General features: G+C 37.9%; 1 long non-coding RNA gene across 3 annotated transcripts; it reads right to left on the reverse strand.

Moving 5' to 3' along the window:
• Nucleotides 5,425-6,412, reverse strand: LOC109721758. Of its 3 annotated transcripts, none has more exons than XR_002219285.1 (4): nucleotides 6,207-6,412; nucleotides 5,880-5,946; nucleotides 5,715-5,782; nucleotides 5,425-5,596 (listed from the first exon to the last, which is right to left on the reverse strand). It is a non-coding gene; the product is annotated as an uncharacterized LOC109721758 (long non-coding RNA). The 3 variants fall into 3 exon arrangements; XR_002219286.1 differs by having other exon boundaries at nucleotides 5,425-5,599; XR_002219287.1 differs by having other exon boundaries at nucleotides 5,880-5,949.

A 21,337-nucleotide genomic window follows, 5' to 3' on the forward strand; every position in this document is an offset into this window, starting at 1 on the left:
TTTACGATGAACCAACCGGGTGCATCCAACATTTTTAATAGGCATGTGACAGTGCCCCATTGGTTGAGTTTTCAATACGCTGCGTGGCTTCATAAAAGCTCAATATAGTGATATGATGGTGTTGCCAAATAATCTATACTAACGCGCTTCGTAGCGGGTTGATGCAATTTCAGCCAGTTAAAATATATAGTTATTAAAAACATATTCAAATAATTTATTATCTATCAAAATTTTAGTTTTGATGCATATTTTATAGTAAGTTTATGATGCAATGAGCATATCCAAAATATTAATAGGTATGTGGCAATGTTCTATTGGTTAATGGATAGCCTGCTACTTCTAAAAGAACGGAGAATTATTTGCTTGCACTTGGTATGTACTAATTTTTCATACACCACAAATAATATTATATAGTTGATAGAGTATTTGGTGACTAATATTGTAAAAGAAAATATGAGATCATAAAAAAAATATTTAAATAATTTATTACACCATCAACATTTTATTTTGATGCATATTTTATAATAAGTTTATGGTGCAATAGGCAAATCCAAATTTTTGTTGCGAATGTGGCAATCCCCCATTGATTAACTTCCAATAGAAAGGAGAAATATTTGTTTGCAACTGGTGTGTACAACTTTTTCATACATCGCATGGAATAGTATATATTGATAGAGTATTTGGTTATTAATACTGTAAAATAAAATATGATATAATATAAAATATTTAAATAATTTATTATACTAGTTGAGTTTGCAATGGGTTATGTGGCTTCATGAGAATTCAATATAGTGATGTGATAGTAATGCCAAATAATATATACTATAGATATAATATATTTAAATAATTTATTATACAACCGAAATTTTATCTTTAATGCACATTTTGGAGTCAGTTTACGATGACCCGGATGCGTCCAACATTTTCAATAAGCATGTGGCAGCTGAGTTCGCAATGGGCTACGTGGCTTCATGAGAATTCAATATAGTGATGTGATGGTAATGCCGAATAATATATACTATAGATTTGGAGTTGGTTTACAATGAACCGGATGCATCCAACATTTTTAAGAGGCATGTGGTAGTACCCCATTGGTTTAGTTCTCAATCGGCTACGTGGCTTCATAAAAGCTCAATATAGTGATGTGATGGTATTGCCAAATAATATATACTAGCGAAGAGACCCGCGCTTTGCAGCGGATAGAAACCATAATAGTAATTAATAATAATAAAATATTAAATATTCTCTTGTGTATCTTATTTGTACATCTACCGAAAGTATCTTCTCACTGTAGGCGGCAGATATGAACCCGACGATGCCTTCTCCGGCGATGGTGATAGTGACGGCGACAACGGTCTCTTCAACTACGGTGGATGAAGGAATTGGGCGCACATTAGTGAGAGAGAGAAAGGGAGCGAGGGAAGGAGACAATGGTGTATAGCTAAAGATGAGAGATAGAGAATTGATAAACAAATCGGAGATAAAGAATTGAAATTCGGCGGAATGAGAAAAATGGGCCATGATAAATAATTGGAGATAGAGAGGTTAGGATCGTAGATAGTAGTAGGACCATTTAAATATATTAATTGGAAGTTTGGTATTACATTAATTGAAAGTATAGTGGAAGGAAGGTAGTGGGACCATTGAAATGCACTAATTGAAAGTTTGATTAAGGGGACCGTTAAAATGCATATTGAAAATTTAGTGATGGAAAGAAAAAGAGTCACATGCTAGTGGAGGTAAAGAAAAACTTGCCACGTGGCAACAAACATTGGGAATTCATATAGTTTAATAGATTATTATTATTATATTATATTATATATTATATATAGATAGATGGGTAACACATGTTTAATTACGGATGGTATAACTTATGCTTTACAAGTAGGGGTGGAATTAGGCCTAGGCCTAAACAAGCCTAACCTGTTGGGCGATGCATGGGCTGGGCTCTGAGTATCAAAATAATTTTGGGTTGGCTTCGGCTTAAAAATTTTGGCTCAAAAAAGTTTTGGGCCTATTTGAACATGTCCAAGCTCAGCCCGGGACCAACCAAAAAGCACGATACATTAGTTATCAAAATAAAATGTTTAATTTTATATATATATATATATATATATATAATTTATTTATCCAAATGAAGAATAAATGATATAATATATTATATATAGTATATAGTGTTATTAAGTATATATATTAATATATGTTAATATATATGAGGATATGTTATACCTATAACAAAATATTTAGTTTCCATATATATAAGGATATATCATAAATAGTATTATTATATACAATCATACATATCTATAAGCAAACATATATAGTGTGCATTATTATATATAATTATAAACATATAACTTAACATTATATATAATACATGTTATTTATTCATATATGAGGATATTTTATTTTATTTTAATTTTGTACAATAAAAATATATACTACATGACAAATGCATAAAGTTGGCCTCTACAAAGCCTTAATTTTTAAAAATTTGGGGTAGAAGCCCAACCCAAAGCCTAATACTTTTTAGGCCAGACTTGGGCATACTATGACCCGACCCAAGTCGGGCCCAGTTCCACCCCTATTTATTAGGGTTAGAAATGTTATATAGTGTATGCGCGAGTTTAAGCTTGCTTATCAGCAGCAAGCTGTTTTTTTTTGGATTTTAACTTTTTTTCTAATATGGGAAGGGTGATTAAGATCTTTATAACGACCCAACCGACTAGCAATAATAACTCAGTTAGATCCAAACCACCAGCCCAAAATACTTAAATTCAATTATTATTGTTAGGGTTCATAGTCTCTTATATATATACCTCATCATACTTTTGTTATCATCCGATGTGGGACTATTAAGATGCCTGCCCCGGCCTGTTTAGGCCCTGACGTTCTTGTCAGTTCAATCACATACAACCCATGATCACTAGGTGATATGAGACTTGTCTCGCTAGTCTTAGCTTACTCATTCCGACCTTGCTTTAGTCTCTCATTCTTAGACCCTGACTTAGCTTGTCATTCCGACCCTAGCTCACCCGAAACTAATCTCATACTTCTAGCTAGTGAATCGGCTCTAATACCAAATATAACGACTCGATCAGCTAGCAAAAATAACTCTTTAGACTCAAACCACAAAATCACTGATCTAAAATGCTTAAACCAAGTTGTTATTATTATTAAATTTCTTATATACCCAATCACAAGTCCGTTTGCATCCAATGTGAGACTCTTAAGGTGTCACATCTAATTGATAGCCTTGCCGAAATTATATTCAAGAAGTAATCTTGGATTTAAATAAAAATTTGAACATAAGATTCCAATTACCTCTATGTCAGCCAATTATCTCTCTGAATTGACATAGAGAGAGAGATAATTGCACTTGAATTCAGTTTTGGATTCATATGTCAAATTTAAATAACATTTAAATTTGAACTTAAAATTTACAATCTGAATTGACATGTTGGACATAAGATTAAATTTTGACTTTCAAATTTAAGTTGTTATTCATATTTCAATGTCAGTAATCAAAATTAATACCCAAATAGTAACCATTCACAGTGGCTGGCCATGTTCGGCTACTTTTCAAATTTTCCAAAATCCAAATATTCATTATTTAAATTTGAATTTTGTCGGTTTCTACATCTTGAAATTTTTTGAGTCGAAATGAAAAAAAGTGCTGATTAGTTATACCTTGTTTTCCAACCCACTTTTAAAAAGTGATTCACATATTCACTTCAATACATTAATCAACAACCAATATGAGTAGGGGTGTAATGTGGGCCGTGCTGGACACGGCCCACATTTTTCGTGCCTATTCGGGCTAGGGGCCGGCTCGGCCCGGCCCGGCCAGATTCCAAATCCGGGCTATGCTGGGCCAGAGCTACCAAATCTCTGGCCCAGCATGGCCCGAAAGGCCCAGGCCGAGCGGTACCCCAGGCCAGGCCCTAAAAGATTTTATTTTTTTATTTTTTTATTTTTTTTAAATATACATATTTAAAATATAAATAAATAATCATTTCTATTTAAAAATTTAAAATTTATGAAAATAATTATAATATAACAAATATTTAAATATTTTAAAAATACATATATAATTTTTTATTTTTTTGAAAAAAAATTAAGAGTGTTTTTGGTACAATGGACCAAAGATTTTTTGTCCATTGGACCAAAAATGTCACGCCCGGGTACCAGCGGAAGCATATCCGATACGTGCACAGACCCGCCATACACCTACAGTATATAAGGCGTTTACAAGAAACAAGTCGATAGGAGTAAAACATAGAAGAATCCTATCCTGATATCAGAGCATGTATAAGTCAATAAGACTATCAACAAAAGAATAACAGTGTCCAACTCAAGATTTCAGTACAAAAGAAAGTACTAAAACTATACATCTGGATCCAAAACTCATATACAACACAGGGTACACAAAATATCTGTACAATGGTAGTCTCTCTATACAGTGGACATCACCCTCGGCCGTAACTCGAGTAGCAAGGTGATCGACTAGCACGCTCCTAGCAATGCCTAGCTAGACGCGACTCCCTTGCCACGATCCCTAACCTCTCCTGTAGATGGCTCTGTAAAAACAATCATAAAAAGGGCGTGAGAACTATTAATAATAGTTCCCAGTGGGTAAGCCGCCAGCCTCGGCGAATTACACCACTAGGCTCATGATGTACTAAATGAAAATAAAAGCAGTAATTTGCATGATATATTTCCAATGTTAACAGTTAATGAACATGTAAGCAACATGTAATGATACTTTCTATGGTAATGAATCAATTGAATAAATAAAGCTTAGCTACTGCTGTAATCATGAATATAAACATGAACATAAGCACGAATGTGTAAGTAACTACTGTACACTGTAATTGATAAACATTCATTACCGTCAAACGTCATTTAGTACTTAGTATCATTTAGAGTTTTCCCTTTTCATTTATCTGGACCTACACCAGATAGTCCAGCTTGCGCTGCGCCTAATGGCCCCGTGGTAGTATACACTCCCCACGGCAATCCACTTCGGCACCCAATCCCGCACGGGCGAGCAACTGTTGCATAAGCCAACTCCGGAGTGCCGGCTTGTAGGGAGCTACCCTCACAAGCGTATGCGAATGAGCACGATGGCAAGTAAGCAAAGTCCACAGTCCAACATGTCTCAATTATCACATTTTAGCTCACAATATTCTCACTCTCGATCTTTTGATCGGAATTTCAATATAACCAATATTGATAACAACTAGTATCCACTATCACGGCAGTATCCACATAGTCACATGGCATGTTATTGTACTCTACTTTATAATCAATAAAGTCACAAGAATGTTATTGTTCACTACTCTATAGGAACATACTAAGAATCATTCAACTGAATTAAACATGAACATAAAGACTTTTATGCATGAATGTTCCCTACTTTATAGAGATTTTAACTCAATTATGTATCAACCACAAAGTACACAATTATACCAACTCTATGGTACATATAGAACATAGAGGAGCTCCACTTGCTCTGGTTAGGTCAAACCCACCTATTACTAGGCTCCAATCAGTCCAAAGGAAGTTCCAAAATCAACTCCACAAGGTCTCAACTCTGCTGAAAACGAAACATAAGAATCGCATCACCACGATTACTAAAAGTCCAATTTTGGCGAAACTCTTAATTAGAATAAGGTAGTAACTTAAATCCCTATTTTGGATTATATTAGTACCTCAAATGTAACCTCCAAGAGTTCTCACAAGTCAGTCGAAGACGATCCAAGACTCGATTGCAATCTCGCTGCGAACAACATCGAAACGGCATCAAAATGCTCAAATATAAATTAATATCATCGAAATCTTGCAAAATCAGTTTTAAAACTGAAATTTCTAATTACCCTTGGTTAGAATATCCTCCAAACCAGCTTTCAAGAGTACAGGTTCAACTCAAAGAGGCTCAAAGACCTGCTGTGAAGAGATCATACCAAACTGCGTCAATTACGCGATTAAACCGCGCATAGTTTCGAAATTGAGTTATAACTCACTAATTATCCTTAATAAGCTTTAAGGCAACTTTTCTCTGAGTTTAGATGGATAATTAGTAGCCCAAAATAACTCTTCTTCATTGCTGTAAACATCTTCTAATTCAGTTAGAAGCAACAATACCAAAACGGCTCAAAGTTCGACACTAAACCATAAACTAGAGAGAAAATCAAGTTAATTACCTCTCTAAAGCTTTCAACCAGCTTCTCAGGTAGTAACCTCACAGAAAACTCAGCAAAATTTCCTCTCCCCATGTTTCAAACACTTTCCTCAAGTCTTCCAATCAGCAAGCAACGAGCGCGGCGCGGAAACGGTGCGAAACGACGAATTCGATGTAGAGAGAGAAAAACCCTAGAGAGAGAGGGAAAAGGGGAAGCTTGCTCTGAGCTCTAAGGGCCTTCCAGCAACGTGAGGGGTCGACCAGGTATCTGTAGGGATAAGATTAGATGCCAAAAGACCAAAAAATCCCTGCTGCCACGCACCTACTGCCTCTAATGCTTGCTGTGGCGGTACAGCATTAATGTTGTACCGGTACACAATGCAAAAATTCGAGAGAAAGCCACAGCAATGCACTTTCTTGCTTTTAGCCATCCAATCACTCTCTAACTTGTCCAAAAACTTGTCCAAGCCTTTTTGAACATGTAGGATAGATCCACATATCATTCCTCACACTCCAACTTCGCAATTTGCAAAAGTTCAGTGTATTACAAAAAATCTCCTCCCAAGGTCTGCTGTGGCAGACCTTAGGAGGAGATCTCCGGGGGAGAAAGGCCCGGGAGATCCAACAGGAGAAAAGCCATGGGGTTTGAGCAATGCTGGCCTGGCTGGCACTGCCCAAGCGAGCCCTGCCGTGTCGGGCCACGGGCCTCTCCTCTCGCCGGCACGGCCCAGGCCCATTTCGGGCCGGGCCGAGCCGTCGGGCCCAAGCGGAGAGGCCCGGCACGGCCCTCAAATGCTGCCCGGGCCGAGCTAGCACGGGTGCTACAGCACCCATGCCGTGCTCCAACCTGGCCCAACGTTGTGCCGGGCCTGGCGGCCCACGTGCCGCCCCGGCCCGTTTTACACCCCTAAATGTGATGCCACTTTCTGAATGTATTAGTTTACTTCAGGATAAACAAACATCATCATCTTTACTGAGTTTTAGTTGCTTAATTATGGTAAATGTTGATCATCTTTACTGAGTTTTAGTTGCTTATGGTAAATGTTGATACTTATTTAATTTTCTTTGGATAGTATGAATCATATATTCTATGTAAATATTTTGCAGGTTTGTACTTGAATTAAGCTGTCTTCATTATATTATTATTGTTTTCATTATCTCATAGAAATATGCCTAAAAGATTACTTTTTTTATATTCTTCTCTTTACTATTATCTTTCTTTTGAATCCTATAGAGCATAACAAGCAAATAGATGAACATCGTGAGGCCTATAACAACAACCAATTTTTCATTTCATAAGGTCGTTGAGATTTCAACCTCAACAACTAGTACTAAAGCGGAAAATTTGAACTTATATCTAGTGATATATATATATATATATATAGAGCAGGGCTGCTGTGCTCTCAGGAGCACAGAGGCTTCCGTGCTCCTGAGCCGTTTTTTATGATGGAATTTTCGAATCGACGATCGGCTCCGTTAGACTTGATCTAGCACATTTGAAGTTTCTAGAAAATAATTTTTACGATTTTTTGATATCATTTACCTAGGGATCAAAGAATTCAAATCCATAATTTTAATGTTGACATCTGCTGTTTTCAAGTTTAACGGTGTAGAAGTATTCAAATCAGATAAAATTTTAACAAATTCTTTATATTATCTATAACAAGATCAACTTTCTGATGAAAATTTTAGTGCTATATCATCACTTTTTATAGAATTTTTATTTTCAGCCGTTAAAAATATTGATTTTGAATCATTTCGATTGCTAGGTAAATGATTGAAAAATCGCAAAAATTAGTTTCTAGAAACTTCAAATATGCTAGATCAAGTTTAACGGAGCGATCGTCAATTCGAAACTCCATCATCGAAAACGGCTTAGGAGCGTACAACAGTCCTGCTAATATATATATATATATATATATATATATATATATATATATATATATATTATATTAGTATTGGAGTCCGGAGTCCGGCTACTATACTTTTATGAGTATTGGCTCCTTTATACTCATAAGTTTTCGGCCGTTAGATTTATTCCACTTATCATTTCCATCCGTTAGATCATATTAATCAACCAACTACCCACTCAACCCTAGGAGACCACTATCATTTTAATTAGTGACCATCATTATCCTAACCACACATCACATCAATCAATGGTTAAAAATTTATGAGTACAAGGGGGCCTATACTCATAAGAGTATAGTAGCCCCAGCCTATATATATATATATAAAAGCTAAGTTAATGGTTTGAAGAATGGAGCTTTGACAATTCAAAGGCGTTGACATTTATGCTTGAGAGTATTGTTTGAGTTTGGAGACCTGTGGGGAGAAGAGATTTGAGATCAAACAAGTATAATGTACTTTGACGAGTTTTTTGAAATAATTCTTCCGACTTTTACTTGTATGGATTGTGACTTCCGGAGTATGAAGAAGCAAAAGCTTTTCATATCGCTAGGTTTGTTGGATGTTACAAACTATTCGTAGCGCAGTTGGTTAAAGGCTTTACGTTCTGAGTCTCGCTAATTGTACTTGCTCGGGCATGTGTAATACACTCTCCTAACGGGTAAGGGTTTTCCAACTCATACGAAACAGAATATATACCAATTTGTACAAATCATTCAACCTAACACGGTCAGAGACTCAGAGACCATACTGGGCTAAGCCTTGCTTGCCTGCAGTCCGGTAGGACACGGCGTGTATCTACGTATAGATCAACCCGCAGCCCAATACCTTTATGGGCCTGCTAACCAGTTCTGCACAACATGCAGCATTATTATTATTTTTTTACTTTATATATATATATACATATATTATAATTTATAATTTTTTTTTATTAACACAACCAAAATTATTTCAAAATTTGGAAAAAAATAATTATATATTTTATAATAATATTAAAATTTTAAGTTAAAATTAAAATATTTAAAAATATAAGGTTCCGTTTGATTCGGATATAAGTAAGAACTGTATATTTCAGGAATAGATATAAGTTCAGATATAAATAGGAACTAGATTAATTTTGCACTTTAATGAAAATTGAGTTGTTCTCTGGAATTAAAAAAAAAAAAAATTGTTTGGATAGATAAGATGGAATAAAAAGAATAGAAGGTAGTTATAAATAGAAAATAATGATATTGCTTCTTATATTATATTTTAATTTTAAATTTTAAATTTTATATCTAAATTTTTAAATTTAAATATATAGCTTTTAAATTTTAAAAATTCAAAATTAAAATTATAATTTTTAAATCTCAAATTTAAAAATCCAAAGTTCTAAATTTTAAATTTAAGACTAAATCTAAATTTAAAAATATAAAATATCAAACATCAAATTATAAATTTAAAAAATTTTAATATCAATTTTAAAATTTAAAATTGTATCTTTACAATTTACAAATTATAAATTTTATAAATTCAAATTTAAATCTAAATTTTTAAATTTAAATTTTAAAAAATTAAATATCTTAGAACAGCTTTCACTTTCCCACAATGAGTGGAAAAACTATCGCACCCTTAACGTCTATAACTGGATAACCATAAGAAGTATGAATTATTGTCCATTTTTTTTTTGTTTCTTTTTTTTTTGGGTACAAAGGAGTAACCTTATCGATATTATACCCCCACAAATCACCCATAAAGAATCTAAAGAATGGCTTCTCTCTAAGTTGGCACGCCCACGTTGGGACTTGTGCCCTGACGGCTATCATAGTCCCAACGAGTGTCCAATTTTGGCCAACTCACTCCTTTCCATTAAGAAAAAAGAAAAAAAAAAATTATTGGAATCTTAAAATTTTCAGTAACGAAAAATAAAAAATTCTGAGGTTCAGCGATAATCTAATTGCTGAAATAATTTATTTTTAAATTTTTTACTATTTAATAATTTATACAATAAAATTATAAATTGTAAATCTATAGAGAGATGAGACTGCAGCCTGGAAGACTATGATAGCAAATATCTTTCTGCTATCAATTTTAACTTGATAAAGAAATTATAGGTTAGATGATATTAATCTCTATAGGGGTTTGATGTCTCCCTTATGGGATGGATGTCACCCTGAGATATAATATTTCAATCCAATATATTAGATAAATGATGAAAAAGTGATGCATAGCTATATAAGATTGATAGCAAAAAAAAAGCATTTTCCACAATATTATTATACCCAACTATATTATAATGCATATATACACTATTGATTACCGTGCAAATAAGAATTGTCAACGGGTCGGATTTAGATCGGGTTTTTAAAAACCCAATACCCAAACCCGAACCCTGAAAACAAATTTAAAAACACGTACCTGACTAACCGGCAGTTTTAAAATATTATTATCCATATCATACCGAACAAAACTCAAACGCGAACTCGACCTTGACCCGGCGGGGTTTAAAAATTCTAGTTGGAATGAAAAAATTTAGATACAAATTATTAAATAATTTTATATATTAATAAATAAATAAAAATAAATTTATGTATATATATAATTTATAATCGATTTCGGTCGTTCGGTTAAATACAAATCCATACTCGTATCATAACTCTGAGAGGTTTTTATTTTTTGACCCATAACAACCTAGCCGTTTTAGTGGTGTTAAACTGCCCGTTCGGATTCGGTTCGTTAATTATTCGGATACATTACCATTGACATCCTAGTGCAATGCATGTAGAAATTATTTTAATTTATTTTAAATCAATAAAAATTTGTAAATCATATTTATTAAAAAATTTATAATAAAATAATTTCTAAATTTATATGTTATTTTTATTAGAAAATATCTACAATATCAAATTTTAATTTTAATATAAAGTAGATAGATAGATTTGATATTAAAAATCAAAAATTAAATTTGATTCACGATTTAAACTGAATTAATATGATGTTCATATTTTTAATCAATTGATCATAGTCGTTCGCAAAATTGAATTTATAGATGGGTATAATTTTTTTTTTTAACAAATTGATAATAACCGTTTATTTTTATATGAGATAATTTTTTACAAATTGATCATAAATTTGAACATCATATTAATTCAAAATTATGATTTACAAATTTATTAACCAATTTATCTTTTAAATTATTTTCGTTGTAATATGTTGATAGTCCCAAAATTTAGAATTTTAAATTAATTTAAATTTTGAATTGAAATATAGATTTACAATAGATATTCTGATAAACATTTGGATAAGTATGAATTTTTTTTTTATTTTAGAAATAAAAAAATAAAATAAATTTTGAATTAAATATAGATTCACGGTAGATATTTTTCGGTTGGCAAAAATTTGGATAAGTATTTTTTTTTTTCATTACGTTACTTATTTTACATAAGGAAAGGAAAATCAATTTTTTTTCCCGCCAAAAAATGAGTCTGTCGAGAGACTGAAATTTGAAATCCGTGCTCATATATATATATATATATATATAGTTGAGTGACGTGTAAATGTACGTAACAATTATTTTAATCTATTTTAAATCAATATAAATTTGCACATTATATTTATTTAAAAATTTATAATTTATAAATTCATATGTTATATTTTATTAGTAAATATTTGTAATATTCTATATTTTTTATTTTTTATATACATTAAATATTTTTATATATTTTTTGGATTTTTGATGATTTAAAATTTAAATATGTGTTTATTGCATCAAAATTTAATTCATATTTATTTTAAAATTTAAAATTTAATTTTGATCCACTATAATTAAAATTTTTAGATAAGAATGCTATTTTTTAACAGATTAATCATAAAAAATTTGGATAAGGATAAATATTTTTCTGTTATAGAAATAAAGAGGAATTAAGAGTTTATTTAATTCTCTTATTTATTGTATGCAAGGAAAGAGGAATCAATTTTTTTTTTTCTCGTAATGGGTTTGTCGACAGACGAAATTTAAAATACGTGCTTTTATATATAGTATAGATAAAATTTTTGGATAAGAATGCAATTTTTTAACAGATTAATCATAAAAAATTTAGATAAGCATAAATATTTTTCTGCTATAGAAATAAAGAGAAATTAAGAGTTTTTTTAATTCCGTTATTTATTTTACGTAAGGAAAAATGAATCAATTTTTTTCCCACCAAATAATAGGTCTGTCGACAGACCGAAATTTGAAATACATACTTTATATAGATTATTACAAAATATTTGTAATATTCTATTTTTTTATTTTTTATATACATTAAATATTTGTATATATTTTTTGATTTCTGATGATCTAAAATTTAAAAATGTGTTTTAAACAAAAAGCATCAAAATTTAATTCATATTTATTTCAAAATTTAAAATTTAATTTTGATCCACTATAATTAAAATTTTTGGATAAGAATGCTATTTTTTAACAGATTAATCATAAAAAATTTGGATAAGCATAAATTGAGGAATTAAGAGTTTGTTTAATTATGTTATTTATTTTACACAAGGAAAGAGGAATCAATTTTTTTTCCCGCCAAATAATAGGTCTGCCGACATACCAAAATTTGAAATACATGCTTTTATATATAGTATAGATAATCATAAAAAATGTGGATAAGCATAAATGGAGGAATTAAGAGTTTGCTTAATTATGTTATTTATTTTACGCAAAGAAAGGGGAATCAATTTTTTTTCCCGCCAAATAATGGGTATGTCGACAGGGGGAAATTTGAAATACGTGCTTTTATATATAGTATATATTTTAAATCAATATAAAATTTGCATATTATATTTATTTAAAAATTTATAATTTATAAATTCATATGTTATATTTTATGTCATGCCTCGAATTACACGTTTTTCCGGGCACGCCAACAGACTCGCCGTATACATAGGAATTTTTCCTATATACTAAGCGATAGCTGCACCTGTAAATAAATCAAGCTACAACCATAAGGTAATGAGCTGCTAAACTAAAAGCATAAATATATAAATAAACCTCGAAGGGTTCAAGTATATACAAAAAGGTCTACTACATCACTCGCTCCAGCGAGTATCCAGACAACATCATATGTACATAAACCCCAAAACGACCTGTGGGAGGTACTCCTCTAGCCCTACAACAAAACTGGAAGGGATCTAGCTCGCGACTCCCTTTCCATGATCAGGATTAGTAACAGCAGCAGCCGCAGAAGCTTCTCCTCTGTCTCTCTATCTTATAAGAAACGGTGGTGATAAAGGTGAAACGATCGAGACATCAAAAGACCAAAAGGCCCCTCACCTACCCTAGCGTACCGGTACCAGGCCAATGCCGTACCGGTACCCAGCATTGGCAATCGCAACCCGAGAGCAGAAATCGAAAAATTACCCTGGGGTACCGGTACTCCCCTGTGTGGTACCAGTACTCAATACTGACAAATCTGCAATTTGTAGATTTTAGTGCTAAAATCATGCTCTCGCGTCACACTGAGTCCGTTTTGCGTCTATTTCGCGTCAAAACGATTCGGACTTATCTCGACACTCTCCAGATGTGTCTATAAGTCTCCGATACTGAACTCTCACAGCTGTAGAACACCAGGGATACCTCCACTCGAACAAGTAAGGGTAGGACTCCCGCATCATCGTCTCCGGCTCCCACGTCGACTCACGCTCCTCGTGATAACTCCACTGCACTTTCACATAAGGGATAACCCGGTTGCGCAATTCTTTCGTCTCCCGAGCCAAAATCTGCACCTGTCGCTCCTCATATCTCAAATCCTCGCCTAGCTCCAGTGGAGTGAAATCGATCACGTGTGAGGGATCAAACACGTATCTTCTCAATGCCGAGACGTGAAAAACATCATGAATACCGGCCAGTCGTGGGGGTAGAGCAATCCTGTAGGCGATTGGTCCAACTCGTTCCAATACCTCAAAAGGGCCTACAAAGCGTGGACTAAGCTTTCCACGAACTCCGAATCTGCGTATCCTTCGGAACGGCGAGACTTTCAGAAACACATGATCTCCAATCGAAAACTCTAAGTCTCGTCTCCTGGTATTCGGCGTAGCTCCTTTGTCGACTCTGAGCTGTCAAAATGTGTCGTCGCACAACCTTGACTTTCTCCTCTGCCTCCATCAGAATCTCAGGTCCCAGAGTCCTTTCACCCACATCACTCTAATGCAAAGGAGATCGACACTTGCGTCCATACAATGCTTCAAACGGAGCCATACGAATGCTCGTTTAATAGATGTTGTTGTATGCAAACTCAACCAGTCTCAAATGTCGATACCACCCTCTTCCAAAGTCCAGGACACATGCTTTCAGCATGTCCTCCAGAATCTGAATGGTCCGCTCTGACTGACCATCTGTCTGTGGGTGAAATGCTGTGCTGAAATGCAGCTGTGTACCTAAGGCCATCTGAAGACTCATCCAGAAATGCGAGACAAACCTCGGGTCTCGATCCGATACTATCGAGGTAGGCTGTCACGCCCCGGGACCCAGCGGAAGCCCGCCCGGCGCGTGCCCAGACCCGCCATACGTCTAAAACGTATAAGGCGTCTAGGAACAACAATAATAAAAGCAATATTATAGGACATTTAGGAATATCAGAGCATAATAAAAGTCTAAATGCTACAACAAAGGATGAGGAAAAGCTGTAAATCCACTAAATAAGGCATAAAGTAAATACAATAGGAAATCCCAAATACAAGTGCTAAGAGTAGATACATAGGTGGTCTCTATACAGGGTACAAAACTCTCACTCTCTCAACTACAAAAGAAAGAGTAAACCACCTAGGCAAGTAAGCTCCTCGCTAGCTAGCTACGCGATCCCCTTGCCGCGATCCCGTGCCTCCGCCGGTGCCGAAGGCTCTGAAAAGGAAACCATAAAACAGGGGCGTGAGAACTATCAAAAATAGTTCCCAGTGGGCAATTACTGACTTCAGTGAATGCACCACAAGGCCCAAAGCTACAAAAGAGGTTAGTGACTATAGATGTAGAAAAGCGAAAGGTAAGTAAAATGTAACTTACTACAACATGATATCTCTACTTAGCCTAAATAGCATAAGTATGAAACAACTATGCATGAAGTAAAAGTCTCCAACTATCATAATGTTCACAATGCGAAATAGTAAAGTTCTATTGTTTACTATTCTAGTCAATGTCCAAATAATACTCTAAATCATCATCTGTCCACATGTCATAACGAATACTCAAGTCGAATCTGAAGAGACCCACCCGAAGGCTGTCTATGGCCCTGAGACCCACCCGAAGGCTGTCTGGCCGGTGCCGAGCCTAATGGCCCCGTGGTAGTCATCATCCCCACCCTAGGGATGAGCCTGTCCCACGGCAATCCACTTCGGCGCCCAATCCCGCACGGCGAATATGTATCGCGATGGCTATCTCCGGAGTGCCGGCTTGTAGGGAGCGACCCTCACAAGCATGTGCGAATGAGCACAATGGCAAGTAGTCAAACGATCTGTCGCAAGTACCAAGTCCTCATGTCTAATAACATGGAATGTGTCAAGTATCTCAATGGCCTATCCCTATGTCATCATGTCTCTAACATGGAATATAGCAGATATGTAGTGGCCTATCAATATGTCTCTATGTTGCAGTTTCATAGTTTACTAGTTTCAAGTGCCCCTTTATGACACTCTTGTTCTCTATGTCAAAACATGGCAACTATGTTCCAAGGTACATATTCCAAGTCATCATCATCATAAGAGATGTATTTTTCATTTGCAAAACAAGTACATTTCCCGTATGCATGCATTCTACTCATATAGCTCTACTATATAGTGAAATTTTCATAATACTCAAGGCATGCATTTTAAGTGCTCTAAAATTCATATAAATTCCATTTAGCATAGAAATGAACTTAAAAATATTTTACAACAAGTAGAAAGAGCATAGGGGCCATTTCGCCCCATTTCCACGAAGCCAAACCCACCGATGACAACGAAACTCCTCGTGCGCTCCAACGAGGGTGTCCTCTAGTCTCCTAGTACCCTAGAGGTATAGAAACATGTGTCATACGAGCCAAACGAACAATACCTAGCTCAATCATTAAGCTAATCAAGCATAGGTGAGGAAAACTCACCTCTAGTGCAAAAATCTCCTCTAAAGCTCCAAAATGAAGCTAGGGCTCATCCAATCCAACCTAATGGAAGCCTCTAATCCAATCAATCTAGCTTCAAAAGCCCTAGATTCAAAATGCCCAAAATAAACCCTAATATCACAATCTAGGGTTTCATCTCATGAAATCCAATAAAACTCAAATCTAGAGGAAGATAGTGTAATGCTTACCTCTTAGAAGCTTCAAATCAAGCTCTAAATCCTTTAAATCCCAAGATCTATCCTCCACTTAGCTCCAAATCCAAGCTTCTAGCTCCATCAATGGTGGAGAAGCATAAAAGAGGAAAGAAAAGGGATTAATCCTTCAAAATCTAGGCTAGAGGGAGATTAAAACCAAAGAGAAGCAAAGAGAAGCTCTCCTTACCTTGCTCCCTGCAGTGGCAAGCTCAAAGAAGAGCCCTAGGGGCGTGGGTGCTGTTATAGTATTGCTACAATAGCAAAAACACCCCTGCAGAACAAACTGCACGAAATCTGCCTCCTTGTACCGGTACACGGGCTCTTGTACCGGTACAAGGCCGACGAAATTGCAAACCCGAGGCTCGGGTCGCGCGGTCTGCGGCTCTGTACCGGTACAAGCCCGATGGCTGTACCGGTACAACCATCAACCCTTGTACCGGTACAAGGCCAGTCTTGTTCCGGTACAAGCCCTGCTGCAGGCTACCCGAGAGCTGTCCAAAAATTTCGATTTTGGAATTTTGGTGCCAAGTCCCACTCCAACATCCTCGGGATGCGTGCCAGGGGTCGGGACACTATCAACGACCCTCCAAAAACTGTGGGAAAGCTCCAAACACAGATCAAACACTCGAATCTTGCGATTTGCTAAGATCCAGTGTATTACATAGGCATACCATGCAATCTGATAATCTCATCCAAATATAGCTGAGCGAGTCTCTCCATGGACAAGGTGGTCTGTACTGGTAGGAAGTGAGCAAACTTAGTCAGTCTGTCCATTATCACCCAAATAACATCAAAACACCCCTGTGCTCTCGGTAACCCCACGACAAAGTTCATCGTGATCTGCTCCCATTTTCGCTCGGGCACTGGCAGGTTCTGAAGCTTGCCAGCAGGTACTTGATGCTCTGCCTTTACCTGTTGACAAGTCAGACATTGAGCCACAAATCTACCAATGTTCCGCTTCATTCCATTCCACCAAAAGTATGCCTTCAAGTCCTTATACATCTTTGTTCCACCGGGGTGAACCGTATAAGGTGAGTAATGAGCCTCTCCCAAAATCTCCTCTCGGATCTCTAAATCCATAGGCACACACAGTCGGTCCCTGTACCGCAGTACTTCCGAACTGTCCATAGAAAAAGCCTCTGCCTGTCCCCTCTCTAACTGCTCTCGAATCCTCAACAAATGCGAGTCTCCACTCTGTTTCTCCCTAATCCTGTCCAACAGAGTGGGCTGCAAGACTATAGACATCAGTCTCACAGTAGACCCATGGGACACTACCTCGAGCCTCAATCGCTGCAGCTCCTCAAGTAACGATCTCTGTTGAGTAATCAACATTCTCAAGCTCTGCACTGACTTCCTACTCAACGCATCTGCCACCACATTCGCCTTGCCGGGGTGATACTGGATACTAGCATCATAGTTCTTCAATAACTCAAACCACCGGCGTTGCCTCAGGTTCAACTCCTTTTGGGTGAACAGATACTTCAAACTTTTATGATCAATGAAAATCTCGCAGTGCTCACTATACAAGTAATGCCACCACAACTTCAAAGCAAAAATCACTGCAGCAAGCTCCAAGTCATGCATAAGGTAATTCTTTTCATAATCTTTCAATTGCCGGGAAGTATAAGCAATTACTCTACTATGCTGCATTAGGACACAACCCAAATCACTGTGCGATGCATCACTATAAATCACAAATCCTTCCCCCATAACAAGGAGGGTAAGGATAGGAGCTGATATCAACCTATGTCTCAACTCATTAAAACTCTTCTGACAATCCTCACTCAAGATGAACTTAATTCCCTTTCGAGTTAATCGAGTGGGGGGTGTGGAAAGCTTCGCAAAGCCTTCCACAAACCGACGGTAATATCCTGCCAATCCAAGAAAACTCCTCACCTCGGTAACCGTCATCGGTCTGGGCCAATCCCGAATAGCATCAATCTTCTTCGAGTCCACTGCTACTCCAACTGCAGAAATCACATGGCCCAAGAAAGCCACCTCCCGAAGTCAGAACTCACACTTTTTCAGCTTAGCATACAACTTCTTATCCCTCAAAAGTTGTAGCACAATCCTCAAGTACTCCTCATGCTCGGCATCACTCTGGGAGTATATCAAAATATCGTCAATGAACACAACCACGAATCTATCGAAGTACGGCTTGAACACTCTATTCATCAGATCCATAAATGCGGCAGGGAAATTCGTCAATCCAAAAGGCATCACAGTGAACTCATAATGCCTGTACCAAGTCCGGAAAGCCGTCTTGGGAACATTCTCGGCCTTCACCCTCAATTGGTAGTAACTTGACTGGAGATCAATCTTTGAAAAGACACAAGACGCTTGCAATTGATCAAACGGATCATCAATGCGCGACAAAGGGTACTTGTTCTTGATGGTCACTTTATTCAATTCCCGATAATCCACACACAGTCTAAGTAAACCATCCTTTTTCTTCATGAATAACACCGGTGCTCCCCAAGGCAACACACTAGGTCTCACATACCCCTTATCCATCAAATCCTGCAGCTGTGCCTTCAGCTCTCTCAGCTCTGCCGGTGTCATCCGGTAGGGTGCCTTCGATATTGGTGCAGTTCCAGAAACTACGTCAATCACAAACTCAATCTCTCTATCCGGTGGCATAGCCGTCAACTCTAAAAGAAAAACATCCAAAAACTCGCGGACTATAGGAATATCCTCGAGTCCCGGCGCCGCTGTAGACACCTCTACTACCGTCGCCAGAAAAGGGATGCATCCTCTACTCATCAGCTGTCGAGCCCTCGCCGACGAAATCCAAGTGGCAAACAACATACTCCTGCAGCCCCTGTACTTGAACTCCTCTTGGCCTAGCTCGCGGAACGTCACTGTCCTCGCTCCACAGTCGATCGTCGCATAGTACCGCGCCAGCCAATCTATGTCAAGCACAACATCGAAGTCCTGCAACTGCCCTAAGACCAACAGGTCTGCGGGCATAATCTACGAGCCCAACTGCATCGGACACGACCAACAACACTCTACTACCTACAAAACATGGTCGGGGATCTGCACCTCTCGTGCCTGCAACAACGGCCCTACCTCTAGACTATGCAATGATGCAAATGCTCGGCTAACAAAAGAATGCGATGCACCGGTATCAAATAAGGAACGAGCTCGAATACCAGAAATCAAAATGATACCTGCCACTACCCGGTCGGCTGCTGTAGAGTCCTCCACCTGGACTGCATATACTTTTTCACTCGGGCCCTGCTGTCGCCGCTCACTCTGCCGTGGCACAGATGCTCTGTCCTCCTGGCGGTAACTCGGTGCTGCTCCATAAGACTACTGAGGTGCCGGCTGTGCTGACGCGGTCGATGGTGCTAGGGATGCTACTCGAGGACAAGCCGCCCTCATTATGTCCAGCAGGACCAAATAACACGGCTCTCTCTTCCTACCACTGTCGGCGGCCAAGGTGGGTGTTTCCCCTCACAAATATCACATACTGCGTGAGTTCCACCTGCGACTGCCTCTGCCTTGACGAGGTTCCCCAGAATGTGACGCCCCGAGGGACCCACTGACCCTGATGAGCGTGTCGTTATAAGCCTCAGCGGCGCGCTACTGACTTCGACGGTCCTCCCATCTTCTGCGACTAGGGCGCTTCCTCTCCTGAGCTGACCTGCACTGGACCATCACGTATTGACACATCGTTCCTCTCTCCACCCACAAGCCTGACCAATCGATGATCCAAAGTCTCTTCAACCTCCGCCGCTTGCCACCAATCGAAGATCTCTGTCCTCAAGCCTCTCTCGTATAGATATACTCTGTGGGCCTCATCTCTGGCTACAAACGGCACACAGTTTAGAAGCCGAGTAAACTCACGAGTGTACTCCTGAACTGAGCGTTCCCTCCGCTGTAGCTTCTTCAGATCCTCTTCGAGTTTCTGCTTCGCACTGTTTGGGAAATACGCCCAGTATAGCATTCCGGAGAACTCATCCCACTTCATCTGCAATGCGACCAACTGTCCAGTACCCTTCATCCTCCTCCACCAAGCATGCACATCGCCAGCCAAGCAGTGTACTCCCAAGTGTACCTGCTCCTTCTCTGGTATGAACAAGTCCTCAAATAGCTTTTTCATCACACTCACCAAGCCCTCTACAACCCAGGGTTCCGTGCAGCTGCCGTCAAAGCTCGGCGGATCAAATTGACGGAAACGAGTAAGCCGCTCTGTCATCCGCTCCTACTCAGCCTCAGACATCTGCGACGCCTCTCCCGGGAAAGTAACTGGAGTCGTAGGAACTGACACTAGTGGGGGAACAGCTCCGGCTGGTGAGGCCACTGGAGTAGTCGGTGGCGGTGTCGACTACTCTGGTGCTCTCGGGGCTGTGCTCTGCGGCGTAACTAATGTCTCGCACATCTTCTGCAATAATTCCCCCTGCTGCCTCGTCACCTCAGTCAGGGCAGCTAACCGTTCTCTCAGATTCGGGGGTCCACTCAGCCCTGTCTGCTCAGGCATCTCAGGTGGTGCGGCACGATCCAGCATCGGTGGTCGACCTCGGCGTCGATATATAGCTACCTGAAAGCAAAACATGGGTCAGATACAAAACACAAGCACTCTCGACCCAATCAAACGAAAGTCTAGAAGGCCGCCCCTGTTTCTCCTCAAAATTATGCAGTTTGTAGCCGACATAATTTTCTTGGCCGAAATAGACACTCCTTCAATTGCTCACTCCGCTCTAGGAGGAGGTAAAACAGCTCAATAGCTGACTTTCGCGATAAATCACGCCTCTCGCGTCTTGCCTTCCTAAGGTTTGCCAAGCTTAAATTTTTCTAGGTCCCAACGACCTAATGCTAAGCACTAATAACAACTTAATCTGTCACACCCCGGATTACACGTTTTTCCCTGTATACGAAGCAATACATAGGAATTTTTCCTGTATACGAAGCGATAGCTGCACCTGTAAATA

This window comes from Ananas comosus, linkage group 15 (genome assembly GCF_001540865.1).
Source record: "Ananas comosus cultivar F153 linkage group 15, ASM154086v1, whole genome shotgun sequence".
NCBI classification, from domain to species: Eukaryota; Viridiplantae; Streptophyta; class Magnoliopsida; order Poales; family Bromeliaceae; genus Ananas; species Ananas comosus.